Below are 26,222 nucleotides of genomic sequence, written 5' to 3'. Positions count from 1 at the left end.
TTCGTCGTTTCGGATTAGCTGTAATTGATATAGGGACAAATATAGGGCAGAAAATGTTCTTAATGATCTTGTCTATGACACTCGTCATGGACAGAACAAGTAGACTCTTTCCATAAGCACTAAGAGAAAGTCCACCATGTGCAAAGCAGAGATAAACAGATAAACACTGTGGCCAATAGGAACAATAATACTGAGACAAACTCACATATTATGTACCCGTGGGGCCTTGCTATGAGCTTCTCTTTCTTAAATCCAGTTATTACTGTGAGGTGAATTTTCTACTATCCAGATGAAGAATCAAGCAAATTCCAGCCTTCTGCTCCATCTGTCCCAAGGAGGAAGCCACTGTCCTGCTCCCTGTACTGCCCATCACCCAAAGCCAGTGCCCATGGGTTGTGTGTTATTTCAGCCCTCTCAGCTGTGCTCTGTTGGGAGATCTGGAGAAGTTTTCCTCCCAGTGTCCATGGTCCTCATATTGATGTCTGTAGTTTGCTCCTTCCTGTATATCCATTTCTTGATATGAAGAAAAGGAAGCAACAAAAACAATCACTAAAACAAGAAATAGTGTCTCGTGTCATTCTAATAGTAGTTGTGTGGAGGTCTAAGTGATGTCCTCTTCAGCCTGACAGAGCTCTTTTGGGAGAATAGTCAACAGTGTCTGAGCCAGGAGCTTCTGTCTCTGGATCCAGGAAGAAGTGTTTGCTTTTCTCAGGAAAACTCTGGCTCCCTCAGAGCCATCGTCTTCTCCTGCAGTGCCGGAACTGCCAAGGCATAAGCCGGTACCTCACTCCATGGCTCCTGCATGCAGGAGATCTGCAGTCCAGTCATAGCTGGTGCATGTTGACAGGAGAAAGGATTGTGCCCACCAGGTGGGCCTTGCTTTCCTTTGCTCTCAGCTTCCAAGGTGTTGGGGGTTTGCTCTGGTTGGAGCCATTCCAATGGCTGGCTGTGGAGGGGCAACAGTCGTGTAGCACTGCCTTGAGGCTCGACCCAAATCCTGACACTTTTAGACTTCATATGAGCTTTAGGACTTGAGGTGTCACTCCGTGCGGCCTGGCTGGAGGGGCACCAAAACCCCTCAGCTCCTGTCAGCAGCAGCTGACAATCTTTAACAGGCTACAATCTTGGACAAGCTACATCTTCCCAGGAGTATCTCCAGATCAGGGGCAGGTTCTGCAGGGAGTGAATTTGACCTCAGCAACTGACCAATCAGATCTGTCCAATAAGATTGTCCCATGCATTCCCAAGGCCATGATAATTGACTCCCAGTTGTAGAGCATGTGACCTGAATCAGGCCAATCGGGGCCAATTCTGAGCCTTCTGTGGATTCCAAGAATCCTGTTCACCTCACCAGGAGAAGCCCAACCTGGAAGCTGCTACGGCCATCTTGCCATTAGGAAGAAGAGAAGGAAGAATTGAGGTTTGGCGGCAAAACCTGTTGAATGTCTGACAGATCCATTATACTGTTGCCGTCTTAAGTTGTGACCTTAACTTTCACAATCTTGTTTAAAAAAAAAAAAGTCAAGTTCAGAGATACACACAATAACCTGAGGACACACAACTGGCTACCTTAACTACCAAGATGTGGCAATCCCACATAACTATGTCTGAAGTTTAGACACTATCCTGTGTCAGGCCCTGAGCACTGCTCCTGCCCGGTTGTTGCGTGAAGCCTCCGCCCTGCATGCTTTGAGAAAGGCTTGGCTTTCGCTGGACAGATGAAAAGTGCCGATCTGCTCCTCATCAACTTCCCGAACCCAGGAGGAAGAACACCCTTGTTCTGTCCCAAGCTGGACATTTTGGTTATACCCTGTCACTACTTAACTTTGAGACATCTGCCCCAAAAGCTCATGGGCTCAAAGCACGGTCTCCAAATGGTGTCCCTGCTGAGACATCGAGCCTGTTCTAGAGGGCACTGGCCTCACTGGTATACCTCCTGAAGTTTGTGGCTGAATGGTCCAAGAGAAGGTGCAACCTGGTTGAAAGAAGCAGGTCAGGATGAAGCCCTGGGAGGAGGGGTTGGGCTGGCCATCCCTTCTTCCCTCTCTTTCTGGGTGCATGCGGCTTCTCTAAGGGCTTGACAGAATATTATGACAAATGCAACTCATAAAAGAAGTATTTAATTGCACTTATAGTTTCACAGGGCTGGCATCCACAATAGCAAGCAAAGGCGTGTTGGCAGGAATAGCTGAGCATTAACATCTTGATTCACAAGCAGGAAGCAGAGAGCACACTGGCAATGGCTCCAGTCATTCAAAATCTCAAGCCCACCACCCCCAACGATACTCCTCCTCCAACAAGGCCACACCTCCTAATTTTTCCCAAATATCCACCAGCTGCAAAATAAGTATTCAAATATGGGAGCCTATGGGAGCCATTTTCATTCAAACCCCACATTCCACTCTTTGGCCCCCATAGGCTTGTAGCCAAATCATAATGCAAAATACATTTAATCCAACTTCAAAAGTTCCCTTAGTATTTCAGTCTCAGCACGTTTTAAGTCCAGAGTCTCTTCTGAGACTCAAGGCAATCTCTGACCTGCACTCCCCTGTAAAATAAAAACTCAAGCTTGCCTACTGCCTGATCTTATGGAAGCATCTTCTCTGTTTAGGCTCCCTCCTTTCATGACGCTGGCTTGTGTCAAGTTGACATAAAGCTATCACAACTGACCCCTTCTCAATGACATACAAACACATCACTGTTAAGTCATAACCTTTCCTTTCTTGTTTATCCCCCAAATTACACATTAATATCAATATCACACTTTAAAATATCCCAACTTTTAAAAGTCTCAGCCTTTAAAAATTCAGACACTTAAAAGTCCAAAGTCTTTTTGAATTAGTCAAAATCTTTCTAAAAATCCAAAGTCCCTTAAAAGTCAAAGTCTCTCAACTGTTGGCTCCTGTAAAAGAATAAAATGAAAGAAAGAAACAAACAAATACATAAATATAAAAATAAATACATAAATAAAGTTCTTATTCTATGTGGGAAGAAAAAGAGCATGGTCACATTCTGAACAAAGCAGAGCCAAATCCCAGCACTACAAAGCTAAGTGTCAGACTTCTGGACTTGACTCATGATCTTCTGGGGTCCTCCCCAGGGCCTTGGGTCACCTCCCTGGCTCCGCCCTCTGCAGCACACACAGCTTGTTTTCTGGGCTCAGGCTGGCTCCATGGCTGCTGTTCTTGGTGGTCATCCCATGATACTGGCATCTCCGGAATACTGGAGTCTTTGCTGGGAACTGGGCTGCCCTTTCACCAACAGCTTCTCTTGGGTTCTCTGTACGGTGCCAAACCTCAATTTCTTGGCGTGATCCTTTTAATCTTGGGTTTTCAGCTGTCACTGATGCTACACCAGTGCACCCTTCTGGCCACAGTGCCAAGCCTCAGCTACCTGTCATGACCCCTTCGTGCCTCCAAAGCCAATCTTACCTGGGTGGCTCTCAGATATTACCGAGTTCAGCTGGCAGCATGAGGTATGACGTAGGCCACCTCTAGAGCACAGCTTCTATGCGTTGAGTCTGTGGAAACACTTCTCAGAAGATGTCAACTCAATAATGCTGGTCCCAGTCACTTCTAACTTCTCAGATCCAGCCAAGCAGCCTCAATTGTCCCAGCAAAGCAAGCTTTCACTAGAATGGCGGTGGTCTCTTGTTCATCACAGCTGATTCTTTAGCACCAGCTGAGCAGAACCACATAATCTGAATTGAAAATTTTAAAAATGGCTCCAATAGGGTCTTTAAGTGTCCACTCCTCTAGGCTAGTGGTCGTGGGTTTCATAAGAAAGCAGGGTGAACAAGCTATGAGGACCAAGCTCATAAGCAGCAATTCTCCATGGCCTCTGCATCAGCTCCTGCCATTAAGTTACCTCTTGTTGGGTGTTTGGACAGAGTTCACATGCATGAACAGTGCAAACACAGTGCTTATAGACAAAGAGAGCAGCATGGAAGGGCTTCCTGGTCTGGAAATGGGATGTTCCTGCACTGTCTCTTCTCCCCACTCACTTGTGGGAGATAAAACACAGACCAGCTTTCCACTCCCAAGCTCGCTTTCTCCGGGGTGCTTTTAATCCTGCCCAGTCCCATGACACTGGGCACCAGTGGGTTGTTCTGCAGTCCTTCAGTGCTGCCAGGTCCCTTACACCAGAGGAAGTGACATGGAAGGGGTGATGGTCTCTCCAAGTGCCTGGGTACCAAACCAAGAGATGTTCAAGTTCCTGCTAGAAAACTGCGCAGTGCTTGCAGAGGACTCTCATACAGTCTTAGCATACCCTAACTGGCTTCTAGATGGCTGATGATTCCACTACCTTAGACTGTAGGTGCCTTGATGTTACTGAAGGGATGCCAGGGAGAGGGAGAGTGTCTTCATCACTGTGTCAGAGATTTCAAGTACATTCTGTCTGTAGGCATTTGAATCCACTGGTTCAAGCCCATGAGGATGGAGGGCTGGCTTGACAGGAAAAGGGGGAAGGCTATGCTGGTCCATGTCTGTAATCCCTGTCTGCACTATGGAGGCTGAGGCAGGAGGATAGAGGGCTTGAGGCCAGCCTGGATGAAGTGTCCAGCTCCATCTCATCGCAACTGGCACACAGGAGGTTATCAGAGAACACTCTGAACCCTTGGCCATGTTCTGAGGAGGGAATAGGGCAGGCAGGCATCACTTCCAGCCTTCACTGGTCTGGGTATGCAGACAGGCAAAAGTCAAAGAGGAGGCAGACTTGTCTGGGGCCAGGCATACTTGTTAACAGGGACGAGAAACGCTGGGGCCCTGGTGGGGATCAGTGAGTCCCACCTAAGGGCAGCAAGATGGTGGTGATGACAGCATTAACGGTGGCAACAAGTCAGGGCCTGAATGTCAGGAACACAAACATGCTTGCTATTTAATATTTTAACCAAACAAAACGCACCAGGTACAAAAGCTGACAGCTTCAGTATCTTTACAATTCCCATGGTGCCACTCTTCAGCTAGCTGCTCCTGCGGGCTACCTTCCCAGCATCCACCAGGCTCAGAAAGCCTCTGTGATTTATTCTAAGTTCACCAGGTGTAAAATGGCCTGGTCAGAGGCCGCCGCCCTTTGAGGTCTCTGCAGAAGAGACCATTCTGTCCGCTAGGTGAGGACGTGAGAGGCCAATCTCCAATGGGTTTACCAGCGCGAGTCTCCAGAGTAGCCATGGTTCAACAGCTCAACCCCAGGCCTGCAATGCATTAAAATTGAAGCTTCGTCCATCTTGACTCTGGAGCTGGGAACAGCTCCATGCCAGGACTGTAGAAGATCCGGGTAAGTTGTTGCCTACCTGTCACAGAACCAGTGGTGCCTTACATAGGCCAGGGGCCATGCAGAGACCATCAACTACTATCATTGTTGCTTTTTCCAAGGCTGAGGAAGTCGGGGTGCCCTGCCAGCCCGGAGACAAGTGGCTTGGAGGTACTGAGGCAGGGGCCCTGGAAAGGGACAGCTGGGAGGGAGATTAGGGAGATTCACACGGAATGTATGTACGTCTGGCGCGTATGGTGCATTTGGCAGAGACAGACTTGGGACGGAGAAGCGCCTCCCCGGAAAGATGGGAACGCCATTTGGCATTCCGTGTTCTCCCAGCCAGCCCGGCCTTGTCTGCATGCGAGGGTGGGCTGCATGCAAATGCCGAGCTGGGGGCGTAGTCTGCACAAGGGAGACTTACATTGACAAAGAACAAAGACTGGCAGCTAGGGCCTGAGGAAGCCAGGGCCCTTCCTGTTGAGCCCCGTGGCAGTCACCTCAGGCCTCTCTTGTGCCCTGGTCCTGAAGCTGACATTCAGAAATTCAATTTCTAGAAGGTACCACCTGCCTTCACTCTGGGGGTGGACTAGATCAACTCCTATTACCCTCTCCTTCGTCTGTGTGTGTACATTGTGGAGGTCAAGGACAACTTTTAGAATGTTTGTTTGTTTGTTTGTTTTCCTTCCACCATGTGGATCTCAGGGAGGAAACACAAGCGGCCAGGCTTGGCATCAAGCCCCTTCACCCACTGAGCCATCTCTCCTACCTTGCCTTGCTTCTTGGTTGTATATAAACCACAAAATATGTTTTATGTGCTCCTGGTTTTGCAGTCTCTCCAGCCACCTCAGGGTCCCCAGGTTGAGAAATCAGCTCTGGGACATGTCCGGGCAGGTGACTTTCTGTAGTTATTCATCTCCAGGGAGACAGAGACAGCAGAAGAGGAAAGTCTGCTGTCTCTCCCCAGGCTAGCGATACCCTGAACCCCCTATGAGGGAAAACTGACAGGAAGCATAACAGAATGGGAACTAGGATGCTTGGTGGCTGCCTCCTAACCTCACTTGACTCCTGCTTCCCATGGCAGAGGCCACCTCCCTCCAGCCCTCAAACCCCAAGATTACCACCTCAGAATCATGTGAAAAATCCTGTATTAACTGGAGGCCATGGGGAGGCACAGCTGCCCATCCCTGTGTCTTCCCATCTTATGAAACACCAGGTTTAAATTTGAATTCTGCCCCTGACAGAACAAGAAGTTATTCCATTGCCTTTAATAGTCTGGTAAGAAAGCATCTCCAAAGCCCATGCATACACAAACAGCAGCCAGCCCAACTGTACCTGACAATCCTACAGGTAAGGCCCTCCCCAGGGGCAAGAACCAGGCTCAGCACTTGCCTCTTGCTGCCAGATTCCTGCCATCATGTGTCATGATGAGCCAGCTCTTAAAGAGGATGAGGAACCTTAGCATAAGGCCAATGCAACTTCTACCTTGTCCCGGCCATGATCTTTAGAGCATTCACTGATCCAACTGAGCCTTGGTATCCCACTCTCCTGCGAGACGCTCATTTCCACCTGCGATGAGTTTCGATGGTCCACATCTTAAGCCCTGTGGTTAGCAGCTGGCACACATGGGCTGCTGTGAAATGCCGGAGTGCTTGGGGAAGAATAGGGGAATTCCTGCCATCTTGTTGATACATCAGAGGAAGGCAGCTTCCCACCCAGTCACGTCAGCAAAGATGCTCAGTCCCCCAAAGAGGTGGGGAGACAAGGACTTGAGCCTCTGTACTCTCTCACTCCCCTTGTGGATCCATCGAAGGCTCTCTGCGTCTCCTTTTACTGTGGAAATGAGAGTTATTTCAGCTTTTAAAACTGGGGGTGGTTCACAAACAGCACGCTTAAATCCATAGCCAGTAGCTTGAGTGTATAGCCCCAAAGTTGTACCCGGAAGTAGGAAGTAGAGGCAGGATCCCAGCAACTCGCAGGCCAGCTAGACTGGTGCGCACAGTTCTAACTAAGAGCCCCACCTCAAGCAAGGTGGGAGGCGATGGCCGACGCCCAGGGGTGTCTTCCAACTGCCCGTGTGCACAGTAGCACGGGTGTGCCTGTAGTCGAATGGGTGCTCACCCAGTTAAACAATACTCCCTTTTCTTCCCCTCCCACAATTTCAAGTGCAGACAGAAATACCAAATTTATTCACAGAGAGAGAGAGAGGAGTCTAAATGTGACGGGTCCCCCGTGTCATTACCCAGGACTCCCGGAAAGAGCCAACCTGCTGCTCAGAACCAGCTCCACTTTACAGGACACTGGCCCCTTCCTTCCTAGCAATCACAGTCGTGTGCTCAGGGAGGGGGGCTGCCAGCTCTACTCCTTATCACCCCAGGGCTGTTGCTGCTGTTATTTTGAGGAACCCTGGGGCTGTTTCTGGCTAAAATGTTCTAAGTGCCCGGGTTTCTCTTTTACTGTCTTGGCACTTGATTTATCTCTACCAGTGTGTGTGTGTGTGTGTGTGTGTGTGTACGTGTGTATGTTTGTGCGAACGTGCGTGCACATGCGAGCTCGAGAGTATGTGTGTGCGTGCACTGTGCATGCCTGGGCATCACCACAACATGTTCAGAAAGACAGCAAGAAGAGACTCTTATAGGCCATTAAGGAGAAAGTACCAATGCATTTTTTCTCTTAGCCTCTGGTACATTAATAAGAGAAGTTATAAACTGGCAAGGATCTGGGGGTGGTAACACCACAGTGTGTGTGTGTGTGTGTGTGTGTGTGTGTGTGTGTGTGTGTATGTGTGTGTGTCTCTGTGCATGTGAGCGTGCACCTGTGTAGCTGATTTCACAGCCACAGTCTTGCCTTAGCGGCTGGGAGCTGCATACGGAGAAGTGACAGGTGACATCCTGCTCCTGTGCTGTGGACTGTCCAGAGGACAGGCAGGCAAAGGCCTGCTCGTCTGTGCCGGCTGGGGCACACCATGACATGGCCCTGCTGGTCAACCCCTGTGAGGGAAGCTGGTTTGACTGAGATGTCCCCCATGGTCTCAGGAATTCTCATCCTAGTTGGTGGCGCTGTAGGGGAAATGTGGGCGGTGCGGCCTTGCTGAGGAAGCACTGAGGAGGACTCTGAGAGATTAAAGACTTACGGCATCTGTAGTTTGTTCTCTCAGCTTCGTGCTGTTCTCAGCTTATTGCTCCAGCCAGCGTACATGCAGCCATGCCTGCAGCTTGATGTCCCCTCCCCCCAAACCCTGTCTTCTGTGGTGACTTTGATCATGGTGTTTAATCGCAGTCACAGAGAAGTAACTACGACAGAGGGGCTTTAGAAAGGCACTAAGGACTGCCAACTAGGTGATTCAGGGATGGGGTGGGGTGAGGCTTAGAATGCAGGAATGGAAAGGTATCCTGGGGCTTTGAGGACCACTGCACAGCCCACAGGGGTCAGTTTGTTTCCACAAACATGGGGAATGGTTGTCTGTGTCAGTGCCTCTGTGTAGGGTAGACGGTTGAAGTCTGGGCTCTGCTCCTTCCTCACCTGACAGACAGCATCCACTCTAGGTGTGTCTTGCACTGTGACTTTGAACCCAGAGTGACTGGAAAGCAACACCTCCCGTCGTATGGCTGAGATTTCCTGGCTGGTTCTTATGCAGCAACACCTGACCGATACTGTTAACTGCGGAAGTCCTCCATTTTACTCATTCGGGCAACACTTTTTGGAGCCAGCTGTTTTGACAGGTGGCAGGTGCTTTGACAGGTGGCAGGTATTTTGACAGGTGGCTGCCTGATGGAAATGGCCCAAGATTTCAGATTCGCTGGTTCCCAAGACCAAAGATGTTGTTTGAGGCCCAGGACTTAGGGCTGGAACTGCGGGTGTTGTTTCTTCCCTCGTTGCTGTGACAAAATGCCTCACAGAAGCAATTTGAGGGAGAAAGAGTTTGTTTGGCTCACGGCTGGAGGGTACACAGTCCACCATGGTGGGGAAGGGATGGCGAAGGGAGTGTGAGGCAGATGGGCACACTGTGCCTGCAGTCAGGAGGCAAAGCAAGACAAATCTGGTGCTCAGCTGGCTTTTCCTCTTCACTACAAGATCCCAGCCAGGGGCTGGTGCCGCCATATTTCCAGTGTCTTTGCACCTCGATGTTGAAGGCCTCATCTAGAAGACTCCCACCAGACACACCCAGAAACTTACTTCCATGGTGATTGTAAAGCCCATCAAGCAGAGTCATCTACGACGACAGACAAAACAGCACATACAAGGGGCCCCTGTCCCCCAACTCACAGAGAGCGAGCCACTCCAGAAACCGTAAAGCCTTCCCCCAGAATTGATGGGTGGGACTGAATATCTCACTTTTCAACTCACCAGCAGGGAGAACAGAGTTATCACTGGCACACAACTGACAAGTCAAATGGGCTCTCTCATCGCAACTGGGGTTGAAGCCAGGCAGAAAGGAGGGAGGCTCAGGCTCAGGCTCTGGGAGGACTGAAGGCGGGAGAGTGTGGGGGGTTAAGAGGATGATATTTCAGGCAGCCAGAGAGGTAGAAACAGAAAGTAACTCCCGGTATCCTCAGAAGTTACAGTCAAAGAAGGAGGGGCAGATGTGGGCCTCAGAGGGTCTAAGAAGGAAGGAGTTTCCACACAGACCAGAGAGGATTAAACTAGATCCCTGGAAGGGAATTAGGCTACCAAGGAAAGCTTGAGCAGGCCGGCACAGGGCTTCCATTTGACATTTTTAGAAAGGCGAGGCAAGGAGGCCAGAGGGAGGATGGCTGAGACCAGGAGAGGAGGGACATTGCCACTCGGAGACATGTGGAGACAGAAGTGGCCCTGCTCCAGGATGTTTCTGTAAACTCCAGCCTCCCTGCTCCTTTTATTCATTTCATACAGTTATTTATTCCATTTATTAATTTGCAGCGAATAAGCTCAGAGAGGGTGGGCAAAGGTCCCGCATCTCATAGCGGATGAACTTAGGGCGTACGGCCGGACCTTGGCATGTGGATGTGGGTGGAGGGTGAGCGAAGACTGCAGGACTGAGGCAACAGCAACAGCAGTAAGAGCGCTAGGGAGATTTCAGCCTGCCTGAGTTTACCATGAGACTTTTGCTGAGACCTCTTTGGGCCTCAGTTTCCCCAGTCTCCCAGCCAGCCTCCCTCTAAGCCTCCTTCTTGGACAAGCCATTCTGGTGTTCGGGCCACAGTGAGACACCTGTAAGAGGCAGGAAGATTTCCTTCTGCCAGGCTTGAGGCAGACTTGGGGCACACAGCCCTGCTGCTTGCTGTAGGCCTCATGGGGGCCACATCCAAGGTCTCTTCTCTGGGCTCTTTCCCTCCCCTCCCCTCCCTCTCTGCTGTTTACATACTGTGCGTGAAGCTCACATTTGCTCCAGCCTCATGAAACCTGCTCTGTTTCTTCTCGATTTTTTTTTTTCTAAGTGGGTTTGAGCCTGTAATTTGGTTAATTATTTCCCAGAGCAGTGGTTTGGTGGATTTGGCCCAGCATGAGAAAGAAGCATAGAGATAGGTCCTGGGAAACCTCTCTCCAGAAAATCTAATTTCATCATTGAGAAATCTTCTGTCTTAAGCAGCCCCCGCCACCACCATAAATTTACATATTCTATATGCCTGCAGAACAAAGTGGGTCCCATTTGCATAATGCTGCTGAAGGGGCTGGTGTGCCTCTTGAACCCTAATGCGGCAGGAGCGGGGAGCTGTTATTAAGCTGTAGACACTGGCAGCAGTGAGGCCCAGATGGATTTTCACTCCAGCCTCATCCCCTCTGGCTGCTTGTTACCGAAGGCCGGTGTCCCAGGCTGCCCATGGACCTCAGGGCTGGGGACAGTCAGCTAGGTGGCCCTTGGGTCAAGGCTGCAGCCTGGTGGAGCGTGAGCAGCTTTGGATTTCCATGCTGATGCAGGAACAGCAGCTTATGCTTGGGAAAGTTTTGTGACATTACTTTTGTCCAGGCATGGCTTCTTTCTCTCTCTCTCTCTCTCTCCAACATGCCTGCAGCCTGCTGCTAAGCCTGGGAATACTGCGTTAAATGCTCAGAGTGGCATTTCAGGTTGGAGAGTAGAGCTTGGGGATAGGAATTCTCTCCAGTCCCCCTTCTGCAACCGGCTTCATTGTTGGGAGGCCAGGTTGCCACTGGTCCTGCTAAGCAGCTCTGTGTGGTCGGGTTCAGCATCTTCACATGGGGTCACTTGGCATCCTGGGACTCACAGGTGGCTCTGTCACTTCCACCTCTCCAGAGCTGCAGGCCTGTACGTGACTCCGAGAACCACCCTGGACAGGTATGGTGAGGATTACTGACCTTGGCCACACTTGGGTTTTCCCTCCAGTGCTTGGCCTCACGCTTGGTGATATGTCAAGAGCATCTGTGAGCCCAGATCTCTTGAAATTTTGCTGAGTTTTGCTGTTGTTGTTTCTCTCTCCCACCCTTTCTCTCTCTCTCACTCCCTCCTCTCTCTCTCTCTTTCCTCTCCCTCCCTCCCTCCTTCCCCCTCTCCTGCCTCTCATCAATTCAGACTGCTGGCCTTAAACCATGATCCTCCTGCCTTAGTCTCGCCATGCTGGGGTCAAAGGCTAACACAGCTACTTTTTAGATTTTAAATCAGGTTAATCCATAAATCATTTCACCAGAGCCCACCTGTGTCGCTTCCCAGGCAAAAGCACCACCGGACCCTTGCTGAGTGCCAAAGAGGCATAATGACCCCTCAGGCATCACAGGACACAACTGGGGGGCCTTGGAGGATCACCCAGCCTTTACATCTGTAGTTAATAATGTCACCTTGATTCCTTTAAACAGCCGTCTCTCGTTTTCAGGGAGCTGGGGTCGGGATGGGCCCTTCAGGGTTGCTCAGTACCAGCATTCTACAGGGAAGCACTTCTTGGAACACGGGGGGGGGGGGGGTGCCAGGACTGCTGTGACGCAGGTGTGTCAAGGGTCATCACACAGGTATACTGACTGAGACTGAAGCGTTGGAGCATCCAGAGCCAGGCCAGCTGCCCCAGCTTACATTTGGAGTACAGGACTTTAACAGGGCGGAGGGTCTTAGGGGGTCCTGGGCTTTGCTACAGCGGTCTGGCTTCCGGGCAGAGAGCAGTCTCTGAGCAGCCTCTCAAAGGCAAGAGTCCCTTTGTCTCTAGGGAAGCCCTTCTGCTTTCTGGATTTAGGCTCTCATAAAGAAAGCTGTGGATGAGTCCAGTTCTGCTCACGAAACCTCTGCTGCTGGGGCCTGACGTCACCACAGTGTGGACCAGCATTGTTTAGGGAACAGGGAAGCTGCCTTCCCCGAATCCCATAATGCAGTGGTGGTGAGGTTCAATCCTCAGAACCACGGGGAAGAAAGAGCAGAGAAGACAGGCCAGGGAGGGGAGGGGATGGAGGCGGAGGGGGGGGGGAGTGGAGGGAGAGACTCCTCTAGCATGCAGTCATGACAGCTCACTTAATTACCACCACATAGCTCGCATGGCTTATCCAGCAGTATGTTACAAACCTCGCCTGTGCCGGGCCATGGCCCCGAGTTTCCATGTGAGCGTGCACGCCAGCACACTCAGCCTCAGATATGCGTCAGAGGACGTGCCTGAGAATGTCCACAGAAGAACAATCTGACTCCTAAAACCAGGAACCGCCCAGGAGCCCAGCCATTCCCGAAAGACTGCCATGCGGCAGGACGCCAGGCCCAGACACTGCCTGTTTTTCACACAAAGCCTTGCAAAAACGCACCTGTCATTCTCTCGTCACCTGTGGTGGCTTTTGGACTGCAAAGGCAGAGCTGTGGTCCGAGCAGACAGAAGATCTGTAAAAGCCCAGAAGGCTTTCGTATCTGGCCCCCTTCAGAACAAATGTGCTACTTCCTGCCGTGCAGAAACGGACACAAACAGCCTGAGTCCTCCCCGAGGATCGAGGATGATGCATGGTGCCTACCATGGCGTCATGTGCAGGCAAGGCAGAATCCATGGCAGGACGCAGTAACAGAAACTTGAGGCAGGGGTCGTGGTCATCCATGGAGGACACAGCCACCTGCTTCTGGTGGGGAGACGTAGGGCTGAGTTTCTGAAGCTCATTCATCCAGACACACCCTCGTATTTGCCCCCTTTCCCAAGCGTATGTTGCCTGCCAAGAAAAGTTCTTAAATAAATAGGAAAGAAAAGTGGGCGCGCGAGGTGGTGCCGAGAACCTTCTGCCCGTGTTTCCTTCACGGGAATCTCAAGCGACGCACCGTCAAGTGAGAAACAGACAACTTTAACTTTCACACGTGAGCACACATTTTCTCTTGCTCGACAAATGTATCGATCACCCCGCCAAGCAGGTGCTGGGAGACTGGCAGTGAGTGAGGTAGGCTCAGCCACCGCCTCCTTGGCACTTCGAGGCCCTGTGTGCCCACAGTCATACGTGTGCCACACACATCATCGTGCCAGGGATCTGCCGACTTGAGCCCGCATCCTGGATGCACAGGTGCTGCCTTTGGCATGCAAGCGCTTTCCTGACCGCTGCCCCTCCCCCCTCTGGAGTCATCACTGGGTCCTGCCTCATGACAGGTGACAGTCTAGATGGCGTTACCCAGAGGACGACTAGCCTGGACTGAACAGGAATCGCTTCCTTCTCAGGGCCTTGATTTTGACTTGGCTTTGAAAGGCAACACCCCTGAAAGCCTGCCGGGTTAGCGGTCTTCAAGCTTAGGGCTCCTTGTGGTATGACTAGGCCACTCCATTGTCTTATCTTTCTTTGGGTACGCACATGTGTGTGGTATACATTCACACAGAGGGAGGGTGCCAGGGAGCGCCCTCCGCTCTCACGATCCTTGTTCCTTTGAGTCAGGGTCTCTCTGGGCTTGGAGTGTTGCTGCCAACCCTCCTGCTGTCTCTGACCTCCTGATCTGCTGAGGTCAAAGGTGTGCGTATGGCCACCCAGAGTTTTTTAAACAGAGGTAGGTGTTGGGATTCCAACTCAGCTCTCCAAGCTCCTGCAGCAGTCACTGCTACTGGCTGCGTCTTCCCTACAGCCCTTCTCCTTTTCTCTTAGTTGAGCATACTGTCCATCCCAGGAGTGTCCGACCTGTATCTATTTGCACAACAATCCACAAATTCAGAGGGTCCCCTGCACCTTCCATATCAGCCTCTGGAGAAACAGTGAGAGTCAAGCCATGTCATACCCATGCTGCAGATAAGACAACTGAGGCCCAGTACCATAAAAGTTGCCCAGGGATACTCAGCTTGCAGGCTGCCCAGGCAGGATGTGGCCTCAAGCTATCTGTCCCCAGGTTGCCAATATGGCCGCCACTATGCAGGGCCCAGCCCTGGAGGTCTCATTCCCAACTCCAGGGGAGAGTCTGTGGTTGCACAGCTGACCGTGTGCCACTGTGCCTCTGCAGAGGCAGAAAAGGTGCCCAGCCCAGATCCAAAGCTCAGCGAGAAGCTTTAATCTGGTGTCAGCAATTAATGGGATGCCCACCTCTATCTTAGCACTACTATTGTCTCAGAATTAAAGAGACAGCAGCCTCGGGTCCTCTGTAAAGAAAGACGCTGAGCAGCCAATGCCATTTAGTATGCTAAGCAGGTTCCTGCTTCCCGTGAAGTGCTAGTGCTGGCTTTGAGACGTGGAGATACATTCAAATTAACCCTGCGCTTTTCCTCTTCCAGATCCCCTCCTAGGGTTGACTCCTTAGCACTGACATTACCAACTCAGCGGGAGTACAAGGATCGCTTCCCTTTGCCTTAGACTTGGGGAGAGCTCCATGTGGCTTCCCTCTGCCTTAGAGCTGGGGAGGGCCCTGCTTTTGTACAAACCCTGCAGGGTGGATATTAGAGCTCAGATACACCTGAGCCCCCAGGCCCTGCCAAACACCCCCTTAGAACCAGGCCTGACTGGTTCCCTCCACAGTAAATGCACATTTAGTGAGCCTGGACCACAGTGGCCTGTGAGGTCAGTGCTGAGGTTAAGTCAGTCAGTGCTGAGGGCATGGCACCGGGTAAGGCCAGAGGAATCCCTGTCCTTGGGGAACACGAGACGGAGGACACAAATGGCCAAGTCTGTTTTGTATTACGGATACAGGTTCAGGCAAAGCAGACTTAAACAGCGGATAGGCACATGTGTGGTGTTTAGGACTTGTGACAGACTTCTGAGTGAGACCAGTGGATCCTGACATCGTTTCAAAGCCAAGAGACTCTGAGGCCGAGGGATCCAGGCTCTGTCTGTGGTAGAGGCTGCTGAGCTGCAGAGGACGGGATCCTCCAAGCATCTGGAAAGTCGAGCCCAGTGCCCTGGCTGCGAAGCAAGAACATGAGAAAGAGACAAGGTGTGTCTTCGAGGTTGTGACCTCTGACCTCCTACACGTGAGCGGCTCACCCCTGCCCCCACCCCCAGGTGAGCAGAGCTGGGAGCTGGCAGCTCCAATGGGGATGTGTGAGCACCCACACACTACTGATGTGGACGGGGCAGCCGGATGTTCCCTGAGTCTCTGGTGCTTTTGGTTCCGGAGGCACAATGTATGTCTGGGCAGTTCAACCCCACTTGCCCATGACCCTGGAATGCTGAATCTCAGCGGCAGACTCTGAGCCCTCCCCTGTGTCTCTCCCAGGCTTGCCTTTCCTCTCAGCACAGGCTAGGGTGCAGGCACAGCGCCACCTCCTCTCCTGCACGCCTGAACAGCTGCCCACGGAATGCCTTCTCCCCGGCCTCTTGAGGACCCTACCTCTTCTGAGAGCCACAGGCCATTGCCCAATAAACCTTTATCAATATGACTCCAATAAATGTTTCAGCTCGCATATAAATTCCGGCACCCGCTGCCCAGCGGAGGAGACCTGCTCAATGCTCAGCCCATAAAGAAGTAATAATGCAGTTAAAAGGTGGGGCCCGTCACCCTCGTAAAGCCAGGGATCGATGCAGGGGAGCTGAGGACAGCAGCCCACGGAACCCGCCTGCCTAGCTGCATCTGAGGCAGGACACGGCAAGCCATGGACCCGGGGGTGGTTCTCAGGTCTGGGGAGGCTCTGGCTGAGGCCCTTAACCCTGATTCGCAGCGGGCCACATGTCAAGCGATCTGCTTTCTGTCTCCAGGTCAGTCAGGCCTCCATTAAGTCCCTTCAAGTCAGTAAGCCTCAGTCTTCTCCCCAGGAAACTGGGCAATGATGATCTTTGCTCAGAAAATGGTGAGGTGGCGCAGATGCCATAATTCTGACACTTGAGGGGACCAAGGTCCCAAGACAACCCAGGGTCGACGTATATTCACCAACGGGAGGGGGAGGGAGACTGAGGGGAACAGCCCCCCGTGGCTCTGCCCCTGCTGCGATGAGCTCCCAGTTCCAGGAACCAGAACAATCAGAATTTCTGGCCTTGAATGAGTGAGTACAGAGTTTGCACAAGTCTGCAGGGGCTAACAATAAGTGTTCCTGCCGCCTTTACACTCCCACAGGCCCATCTCCGACACTTCCTCGGACTCACCAGAGAGAGTGGTTCAGTCTGCTAATGCCTGGCACACCCAGGAGCTGCACACATGTTCCTACACATACACACTCACACACACACACATACATACACATGTGCACATACTACATACATACCCTCACACACATGCACATAAGTAAACACACACACACATTCTCACACTCACACACATTCACGCTCTCTCTCACACACCTGCACACACACGCAGAGAGACAGCAGAGTGGGGATCTGGACCTCAGATTCTGCTCACTGTTTGCTGTGGGGCCTAAGACAAGTTACTGCGCCTCCCTGAGCTTCAGTTTCAAAGCTAACAGTTAGTTCTTACCCACGGGTTCACATGAAGATTCAAGGGCCACTCCCCCAAAGCACACAAGACTTTGGAGATGGTGCTTGGAGATGCAGTGCGCTCAGAGGTCGGCCTACTGACTGCTTTGCAGAGCCCCCAAAGCATGGCAGGGATGCAGGGTGGGGCTGAGGGGGTGGAAGACCAGTATGACCCTGAGGTCATGCTTTCCAAATTCATCCCCCTCCTCAGGATCAGCTGTTTTCTCTGGAAAGGGCACCAAGGAGCAGAGGTCAAGAGGCTGAACGAGGGCCATGTGCCTCTGAGGTTGCTCGCCAGCAATGTCAGGTGTCTCTGAACAGCCTGGATTCACTGTGTCTGGTGTGTGTGCATTTGTCCATCTGATCTCTGTTTATCCCACAGTGACCCACACTGAACACACAGATGACCAAACATGGACACCATCTTGAGGGGGCCGTACAGATGCGGGTCCTATCCCAGCTGTGGCAACGAGGTGAAGCGGGGTACCTGGGTGTCTTGGTCTAAGATATTGGGAAAGGCTCCCCTGCAGGAGCAATTGTGGTGGCTCAGTGGTGAGCTGGACCTGGAGGAGGCACATTCAGGGCTTGGTGGGAAGAATCTTCGAGTGGTTAGGTGGTCACAGAGTAGAGCACAGGACGCTCTGTGCAGACACCCCGAGGCTGTGGTAAACCCTGCCACGTGGCACCTGTGCTGATAATTCTCAAATTGTAAAGTCCTTTTGCTAAATATTGCTGGCCCCTGAGTGTCACCTTTAGTGGGCCATCTTAAGTAGAACTCTCTGGAGAGCTTGTGTTCACGGGAATAGGAGATTCTGTGTGTCTTCAAGCTGGAGCACCTAGCTCAGCTGCCTTCCCCTACCCCAGGTACACACCGATGGCCCAGCAGCTCTGCAGCAGCTCCTAGGGAAGAGCCCGGGATGGGAGTACTCTAGTACCACCATCTTCACGAGCTTTTCCATGTCTGACATTAACTTATTTACTAACGTACGTAACATTATGGTGTGTGTGGGTACAGGCGCAGACACCGCAGAACACCTACGGAGGTCAGGGGACAACACTGAGGAGGCGGTTCTAGGTTTCTGCCTTTACTTGCATTCCAGGGATCAAGGCCTGGTCACCAGGCTAGTGCCCACCCAATAGCTTTCCCCACTGAGTGCTGGGCATCCATAGCTGTGCTTCTCTTGTCTGATCTTGACCTTGGTTCCAAACATTTGCCACATACAGAGCCTGAGGCTCAGAGATGCAAGGTGACCCACCCACCGATAAACAGTGATTCCACCCACATCATCGCCCAGCAGAGCCTGCCCCCAACCCTTCCCCATTCAATGGCTTCCTCCAGCTGGCACCACGGTAACAGATAGGGAGGGCCAGGCCTGTAGACTGTTGTGGTCAAGAGGTCAGCCCCACCAACACTGAGAATTACAGACAAACCACTTCTGGTTTGAGACTCTGTGCCTCTTCCTCTGTAGATGGTGGTTGAACTCAAATCTGTCTGGCATCATAACCAAAGAGATGGTGTGTAGACAGGGCTGTTTTATCTTTGAAGTAACACAGGCCGAGCCTCTTTCACATTGGCTGTTTAGTGACCGGTCATAGCCAGCACAGATGCAAATGCTCAGCCAATATGAGAAGGATGCCCAGAGTGGCCAAGCCCAGGCTGCTGGTGATTCCTGCAGCTTTTGTTCACTATCCCAAACACTCCAGGATAGCCCTAGGGAGGATGGATGGAGCCGTGTGCACAAAGCCACCCCGACAGCAGAGAGCAAAGTCAGACCAAGATTGAGCACAAAGCTCTGTGCCGACTATGATCGGTGGGGAAGGGCCCCACTTTCTCTGGGGATGCTGGGACTGGGAACCTTGAAAAGAGTTATAAGTTCAAATTTCAAGAGATGGAGAGCTCTCGAAACTGTCCCAAATTTCCTCTTCCCTCAGTCTTCACTGCTGCTGGTATGTTCACAGTCCTCTCGTCAGGAAGTTTGCCTGTCCCGTTTCATCCATTTGTTATGGCCTTGGGCCTGCTCTAGCCACAGGAAATGAAGAGAGAAGTGCAAAGACCTCTTGTAAGCAACAGCAGGCACATATAACATGAAGCCATTGAGCTTGACTACTTGTTCTTCAGCAGTACCTAGCAGACACATTTTGGTTCCTTTACTTTTTTTTTTTTTTTTAAAAAAAAGATCCATCCTATTTTTTTTAAAATATGTCTACATGTGTGTGTCTGTGTGTGTCTGTGTGCACATGAGTACAGGCGTAAGTAGAGCCAGAGACTATGTCTTACCTCCAGAAATGGAGTTACAGGTGCTTGTGAGCCACCCAATGTGGGTGCTGGGACCTGAACTCAGGACCTTTGCAAGGACAGTGGGTGCTCTTCATGCTGAGCCATCTCTTTAGTCCAGCTCCCTCACTTTCTAAGCCTGTGGTCTTGGGGGAAAAAAAATGACTTCACATCTCTGAGCCTCAGTTTCCCCACTTGTGGAGGAGCGATGAGGATGGTGAAGTGACTTCCCAGAATTCCATGGAAATCAAACAGGAGAATGCGCTCGGGGTCAGCAGCACAGCACTGGCCCGCAGAGAGTGACCGAGATGTGCTGGCTTCTATCTAGGAAGCCCTCTGCCTTGGTCACCCTGGGACTACAGAGCGTGCCGTTTGCTCCCAGGCAGCACTGCCGACAGATCTGTAATTAAACAGCGACTAAGCTAATAGCTCTGGGAATTCCAAGCTGTGCCCTGGACCCTGGACCCCATTAAAGCCCTGGGCCAGTCAGGGCAGGGCCAGCGCCAGGGTGGGCGGCCCCAGTGTAGGCCGAGTTCAGTGGTGCGGCTCTTCCTGCCTGCCGGAGCTTGCGTGTTTACATACATCCCATAATCACCATCTGCACAGCCAGCGGCGTTTGTTGCAAATGGGCCATTTCCATCTGTTGAAGCAATTTCCTCAGAGGAATTCGCGTTGATCACTTTTTTATGCAAAGCTTTTGTGGAGACCATTTTTCCCCCCAATGGTTTTTAATAGGTCTAAATATCTGAGGCGCAGGGAGGGGCCTCACGGGAAGCAGGCCACACAGGGAAGGGTGGCTCTGGGCAGCCAAGGTGGAGGAGGCTGAGCCCCCCTGAACCCTACCTGGGTTCTTCATCTGTGGCCCCCCTCACCCAGCCTGTGTGACACCGAGTCAAATATTTATTGTTCGGCGTTCTTCTGAAGCCAGCAGCCCCTGGCTAATGGAGAGGCCTCACAGGAGGAAGACTGGGGCGGGGTAATTGGCCAAGCAACTGGTGACTCCACTCCGAGCCCCATACCTGAGAGGACCAGATGGGCGATTTTGCATATTTTTGACAGCTGTAATGAACAGGGCAGCTCCGCATTGATTAAATGTCTGAGAAATTAGTGCAGCCCCCGGGAGCTTCGTTATTTACTAGTTCTGCTCCAATCTCAGCAAAGTTTACATAAGCACAAGTTGAGATTGTTGGATGAGATGATAAACGCTTTCCAGGGCTCCGGCCCCTTCAGATGCAGAAGGGAAGGCCATCTACGGCTTTGGCCACTGAACTCCTGGGTGACGCATTGCTGTCCTGCGTCCCCAGCTTTCAGTGTGGTTCCCGGTGCATAGCAGGTGCCCGGGAAACGGCTCTTCATTTCTGGACAGTAGACAGGACGTCCAAATCTAAGCCCTGGACTTGTGTGGATCACATGCCTCTAGAAGCCGAAACCCTCTGCCCCCTGCTTCAGCTAGACGCCTTCCCTTCCATAAACGAGGCGTGGTGTGCACAGGTGCCTTCCGCCGGTAGTGCCCCTCACCTTGACTCTGCAGAATAGATTTTGCCTCCCCAAGGGCCTTAAGAAGCCTGATTACAGCTCAAGGGTAGACTGTCTGCTTGCTCCCAAGGAGATTCATATGTACTGAAACTAGAGAATCACAGGGGGCTCTAAAGTCCTGGCTTCAAATCCCACCCTCATCCAGCATATGAGCCCATTGCTCAATACTGCAGCATGAGTCCCGGTGTCCAGCCCTCCTCCTTCCACTCAGGGCTGGACAATGGAATTCACCCGTGAGAGCTGAGAGCTCGGTGTCTTTGAGCCACAGGCACTCACAAGTGCCAGCGAGGAATTTTCCTTTGCAGAGGTCCTTCCAAAAGCCATCTGACAGAAACAAGGAGAGCCACAAGACTCAAGACCTTACAGCCTTCCCTGGGTTGAAGGAAGGTGGGAGGGAAGGAGAGAGATGCCCTTGGCTGGGCGTACAAACATTAGGCACCCTAGAGTGGCTTGGTGGGAGGGGCCATGAAGGCTCTATGGCTTTCTTGAAGCACAGTCACAGAAGGTAAGTGGGTCTTGATGAGTTACTTGACCCTCCGTAGAAATAAAGGGATCTGGGCAGGCAGAATAGACAAGTGACGGATATGCTGATGGCGAGAGGTCAGTGAGGGTGATGAGATGACAACACTGGAGCTGCAGACACACTCAGGGGTTATTCAGTTAGGCTACAGGCTCTTGAAGAGATTTGTGTTGTGAGAGCCCAATTTCATTACCTTGCTGAATGATGAGTGGGTGGGTGGGTGAATGAGCAGATGAATGAATGGATAAGTAGATGGAAGGATAGATAGATGGGTGGGTGGGTGATTGGGTGGGTGTCTGGGTAGTTGGGTTGGTGAATGGATGAGCATATGAGTAGATGGATGAATGGATAAATATGCAGATGAATGGGTGGATGGGGATGTAAGGAAATGGTTGGATGGATGGATGGACAAATGAAGAGATGGGTAGATCAGTGGATGGTAGAAAGAAAGAAGGATAGAAACAGTAGATGGCTAGACTGAAAAAAAAATGAATGGGCTGCTGAATGGGTGGAAATTTGGACTGATGAGTGAAGAAAAGGTGGGAGTGGAAAAAGAAAGGAAGTGATGTGCCAAAGGAAGGGAAGATAATGAGGCCTAGAGAAGGGCGGGGGGTAAAAAGCCAGGCTCTCCTTTGCTGTGAACCCTGCCAGGCAGGACGGAGAGGCTGGAACGCACTCGCCGCATGCGTCATGGAATGTTACCATACTTCATTTATTTTCCCTCCAATTAGGTAAAAAGCCTGTTCCATTAACAGCTACCCTTGCAGATCCAGACGAAATTAACTCCTGGTGCCTCATCCCAGCAGCAGGGCAATTGATTCTTCCCCATAATCCGCTGATTTCATTAGCAATACATTTATTTGGTACATGCATTTTGCCATGCTGCAGCAAGAAAATGGCCTTGCAAGGTGCGGGGTGTGGGGTAGCGATTGGAATATTAACCAAATCGCTATTGCCGCCCTGGCTGTGCTTAAAGATCATATGTAAATCAAATGTCAGGGGAGAACATTGGCGCTGGGCTGTCAGGAAACAATTTAGCAGCGGTTAAAGGCACAGCTCATGGCTGGGTGAATCGTGAACTTTGAGAATGGAAATCTAGGCTGGCTTCCACTGTGGAGCCAATGAGACCTAAAGGAGAGAAAGCGGGGGCTGGGAACCGGGACTCTCCGTACTCTGCAGCAACGAAAACAAACAAAAAGTGTGTTCACTTTTAAATATTTACAGACAGCTGCACTGTCAGATGCCGGATGAGGAGTCTGACCTGCTGAAGAATTCCACCACCCTGTCTACCCTGCTCCATAAACAGGGGTAGTTAATTCCGTGGAAAATCAGTCGTGTGGGGAAAGGTGTCCAGAGAAGGCAGGCATGCTGCGGAGAAGGCTGTGGGGTTGTGTGGGAACGTGGGACTGGGGGGTTTTGCTCTCGGGCCTCGGACACTTGTCACTTGATATGAGTGTGTGTGTGTGTGTGTGTGTGTGTGTGTGTGTGTGTGTGTGTGTGCTGCACCTGTATATGTACCTTTTTATGTGTGTGTGCATGTAGGAGTGTGTGTGTGTGTGTGTGTGTGTGTGTGTGTGTGTGTGTGTATGCAACCAAGCATGTGTGTTGTTTGGGGATTCATGCTCAGCCTCTTTTTCAGAGATTTCTAGCAGAAAGGGATTTCTGAAAAGGTCTAAAAGCAGGCTCTGGCTGGCACTCCAGAGGCATGCGCAGCACAGGCGTCTAGGTGGGGACTTCTGTCTGTGTCACCCTGAAGCCACCTCCGGTACCCGTGTCTCTCCTTGCCCACCCAGCATGCCTGCTACCCCTTTGGGATAGTGGGGTTCCCCAAACTTCTAGAAGTGTAGAGGCTGCTTCTCTCAGGCCCACACCCTTCTCTGTGGGGTGCACTCCTGGAGAGATTGCTTCAGAACCCAGGTCCTCACATCAGCAGCCAGTCCAACGGTTTCTCCAGGCCTCTTGTGCCCCAGGCTTGCAGCACCCGTGACAGCAAGGACAGGTGGAGGTGGAGAGTGTCTGCCCTCGGCAGACAGACAGCAAGGACCCAGTCCTGGACATCTCCTGCTGTCGCCCCCACGGCTCCCTGGGAGAGTCTTTAAAGCTGATTTGGATTCCCTACCTAGGAAGATGGGCAGGGCATAGGGAACCACTTCCCAGGGTCCCCGGTTCCCCTAGGAAAAGTCCTCTCCCTCCAAAAGCCATTAAGGATTTAATTTCTTATCATCTTCTAGTCAAGCCAGCCTGAGTGTTATGAATAATATCCTATTAGCGGAGACATTCAAACAATCACCGCTAACATGTTCTCAGGAGCGATGATAGAGCGTCCTCGGGAATCGCCGCTTATCTGCGGCCCTCTCAGCAGACACTCCATCAAGCCCTGTGCCACCAGCCCCTCGGGGGTCGCAGATCTCAGAGCAGAAGAGCTCGGGGTGGATGCCTGAAGAAGCCCAGTGAGACAACTCCCTGGGCCATGGGCTGCTGAAACCTATGGGGTCTTCAACCCCTCTGTCCTGAAGCACAGGGAACCCCCAAAGTGCACCCAAGCCACCCCGGGAGACCCAGCTAAGACACAGACATGTAGCGATCCAGGAGCAGGAAAATAAGAACCACAAAACTGTGTAGTCAAGAGCCTAAGCCAGGCATGTTGAACATGGAGTAGGGAGAGCTGAAGAAAAAGAAAATGAGCAGGCGTAAGGCTACCCATTATCCTAGTTATCCGGAGCTGAGACAGAAAGATGGAAAATTTGGAGTGAGTTCAAAGCCAGCCCAGTAATCCCAGCACTCTGAGGGCTGAAGCAAGAGGGTATCAGGCTCCAGGACTGTGTAGACTTCATAGTGAGCAGCCCGAGGTAAGACGTCTCATCTTGGCAATACAATAACCGAGAGTCAAAGGTTGCTGGGATGGGCAGTGCTCCAGCATGATGGCGCATGTACTTCTCAGGCCACAGAGGTCAGAAGACTCTGGGCAGCTGAGTTCTTTCTTGTTGGTGGCCAGCACCCAGCCTACCTGCAGCAGGAGCACCCATCTGCTTTCTGCCAGCAGCAGAAGCCAGTGGGAATGACACAGACCTCATTTCTCAAGTGACCTCGGTCCCACAAGCCATCCCTCGGCAGTGCTGGTATGTCTGTCTGCCCCAGGAGCTCGCCTGTTCTTATGGAGGCTCGCAAAGGAGGCCACAGCCATACAAATGCATAGGCATGCTCTCTGCAGACAGGATTCCCTGTCCATTTCCTAGAGAGGCCCTTCCAGTAGCACCTCTGCTCATACTGTGTACTAAGAACCTCGGAGCCTGATCCCACTTGACACTCAGTTTCTCTCCATGCTGCCACGGGGCTCAAGAGCCCAATTTCCTGAGCTACTGAAAGCCCATTCCTGAGCCTGGTTCACAGTGTCTTTTCTTGTGTGACATTACACTCCTAGTCTTTGGGGATACTGAGGAACCTCTCTAAGGGTGGGATGGGGTGTCAGGTTACAGTGTAGAGGTACACAGACTCACTGAGACCCGAGAATAAGCCTGGTGGTAATCCCACACTGCAAGGGACCACGAGCTGTAATTTCTTCATGCAGGTAGGTGAGTAGAGAGGAGAGAAGGGTCTTCCGTCGGCAAAGCCACCTTGTAAGAAGGCAGGGCTTATGAAGACCTGGGTCTTCTGCTCCCAGCAGGCAACATCCCAGAATGTTTCCTCCGTCCCTTGGTCTCCCAAGTGTGGGGATTACAGGCTTGAGCTCTGTAATCACCAGGCTCTGGTTTCATCCTGATCAGATGGTTCCTGCTCTGCCAGGGGTCACTGGATCCTGGAGAGTGCAGTCAGGTTTGAAGCCTCGTCCCGTCACAGCACAGGCTCTTAGTTACCCTCCCTTCCCACACCTCCTTCTAGTCCTGCTCTCTGCCCCGCTTCAGAGCAGCTGGGGCCAGGGCAGTGTGGGGACACTCCCTCCTTGGGCCGCTTGCATGCTTAAACGCTTCTCTTCCGTTCTCTCCGACCTTGGACGGCTGCGGTCGCATAAGTGAGCGGTGATGGACTCTCCGTCACTGTTCGATGCCCAGGGGAATGGTTTAAGGCCCTCCACTGGAGTATTTTTATGCAGACCATAATTTCCTTTAAGACCTTCACAGCGTCCCCGCAGCTTCCCTGCCCTCTCCTCCCAGGAGCACACTCAGAAGAAAAGCCACCGCTAATGAGGGGACGGGGATTTCCAGGCGGGGCGGCTGTGCCACCTCAGGCTTACGCCATTCTGCTGTCACTACCAAGGTGTCTCCATTCTGCTTCCTCGAATCCCCTTTTGGAAATGATGGTGAACAGGCTCTACACGGGAGGCCCGGGACAGGGAAGGCAAGCGTCGTGCTACAGTGAAATCAAGAGAGAGGGCAAGTGCTATGCTAGTCACACCAAAACACCAGGCACAACAGGACCCCAAACCCAGGAATCCTGCTTCTCTCCAGCAAGCTACTGTCTACCAGGCGCTGAGGAGAAAGTTAAAAAATGCCCATGTCCCTGGCCCTCCAGGGCTCCCTGCTGTCCCTAGAGCAGAGGCCAACTCCTTCCCCGCTGTGGCTCAGGTTCTCCCGGTGTCTAGCTGGCTTCAACGGCCTCTTTTGTGTCCCTAGCCCATTTCCCACCCTAAACGGTCATAGTCCTTCCTTGGCGAAGTTTGCCCTTTGCCACCCCTGCCAACGGCTCCGTCACCGCCTCTCTGCTACAGTTGACATGCTCCACACCTCTCTCCGTGGGTTGGCCCAACTGGACTTCCCATACTGTGATGGCCTTGATCATGGTCTCGAAGACTCTAAAATGTTTACTCACTGACAGAGAGACAAACAACTGACTGACTGACTGACTGACTGACTGAGTAGGTACAAGGACAAGATCCTGAAGTTCAGA

The sequence above is a fragment of the Meriones unguiculatus genome, chromosome 4 (genome assembly GCF_030254825.1).
Source record: "Meriones unguiculatus strain TT.TT164.6M chromosome 4, Bangor_MerUng_6.1, whole genome shotgun sequence".
In the NCBI taxonomy this organism is placed as follows: domain Eukaryota; kingdom Metazoa; phylum Chordata; class Mammalia; order Rodentia; family Muridae; genus Meriones; species Meriones unguiculatus.
This window is presented reverse-complemented; position numbering follows the sequence as displayed.